The sequence below is a fragment of the Etheostoma cragini genome, chromosome 19, assembly GCF_013103735.1.
Source record: "Etheostoma cragini isolate CJK2018 chromosome 19, CSU_Ecrag_1.0, whole genome shotgun sequence".
Classification (NCBI taxonomy): domain Eukaryota; kingdom Metazoa; phylum Chordata; class Actinopteri; order Perciformes; family Percidae; genus Etheostoma; species Etheostoma cragini.
In genome coordinates this window covers 1,415,827-1,417,173 of record NC_048425.1, presented here as the reverse complement: position 1 = coordinate 1,417,173, position 1,347 = coordinate 1,415,827, and the positions used below count along the sequence as shown (strand labels likewise).

The window sequence follows — 1,347 nt, the reverse complement described above, 5'->3', positions numbered from 1 at the left end:
AATCTAAACGAACTGACTCTAAAGTCACTTCTTGTTGAGACTGTCAGAAAAGCCAACCTCAGAAAGCCTCCCTTAAAGGGCCAGTGTGTAACGGGGGTAGTGTGTAGTTGCCCTTTTCATTAATACCTAACACCAACATCAATTCTAAGTATTCCTTTTGGCTTTGCATTCACATGAGCTGGGGTACACGCTCCATATTCATGCTCCATCTTTAAATACGTCAGCCGGTGAGGGACATACAGGACGTGCTGCTCCACCTTGTGTTTTCGTTGTCACATGATAAACTCACAGGTGTTGCTAACGCTGCTAACGCTGCTAACGCTGCTAACTGGTATCGTCAGCATCTCAAGAAAACACTAAAGAGTTCAAAAAAAGCTCTGCAGCAGTGTCAAACTCTGACAGCTGATTGGTTACGGAGAGTAACCATTGGCTCAAACTTGATTTGAATCAGTGAAATATACAAAAGTCAGAATATTCCCTTCTTCCTACCCCCAGTGAACGGGAATCGGACCGTTTCTTCTTCTATGATCAACGAGAAGTACCAAGTCGGGAAAGTGATCGGCGATGGAAACTTTGCCGTGGTGAAAGCGTGCGTGGAGAGGTAAGGAGCTCTTCTTTTCTTGTTGTTGTTGCTTTTGGAACGGCCCAACGTATTATTGATTAATGATAACAGCCTAGTTACTGTCATGAAAGGTCAAATGTTGTTTAGTTTAGATTGATGGACTACTGTAAAGGGCTGTGTTGTTGTGTTGGGATTGACAGGTCGACAGGGCAGGAATACGCTCTGAAGATCATTGATAAAGCTCGCTGCTGTGGGAAGGTAACACACACACACACACACACACACACACACACATATCCCTCATGTTGTACTTTGTTAAACTGACCCGTTGTCCTATATCAATGTTCTTTTTAATTCCCCAAAATAACATGATTGATCCCAACGCTCTTTGCCAAGTACAAATCTCTACTTTCATTAATTTTGGGGCGTCTTATTCAATTTTATAGCATTTGGAGAGACAAATTGAAGTGTTTTTGAAATAATATTAAGTAAAAGTTGACATATTCCAGTCTGTGATTATTGTCAACATCCATTTCTTTCATTTTAGTCTCAATAATTCCTAATTTCTGCTTTTCTAACTCAAACATTAGGTATAGTTTCCTATAAATGAGGTTTATAAATTCCAAAAATAGCATTAAAAAGGCGTCAAATTTGACCTGAAGACAACACAAGGGTTAAGTTCCTAGAGGTTGGGTTTGAATTTTAGTTGTCTGTCTGTCTGTCTGTCTCTGTGTCTCTGTATGTGTGTGTGTGTGTGTGTGTGTGTGTGTGTGTGTGTGTGTGTG

The 1,347-nt window shown here is 40.6% G+C and overlaps 1 protein-coding gene across 1 annotated transcript in view; it reads right to left on the bottom strand.

Moving 5' to 3' along the window:
• Positions 1–1,347, bottom strand: part of LOC117935194 (serine/threonine-protein kinase DCLK2-like) — a 13,792-nt gene that overhangs the window by 3,294 nt on the left and 9,151 nt on the right. The gene's annotated exons all lie outside the window — the stretch shown is intronic.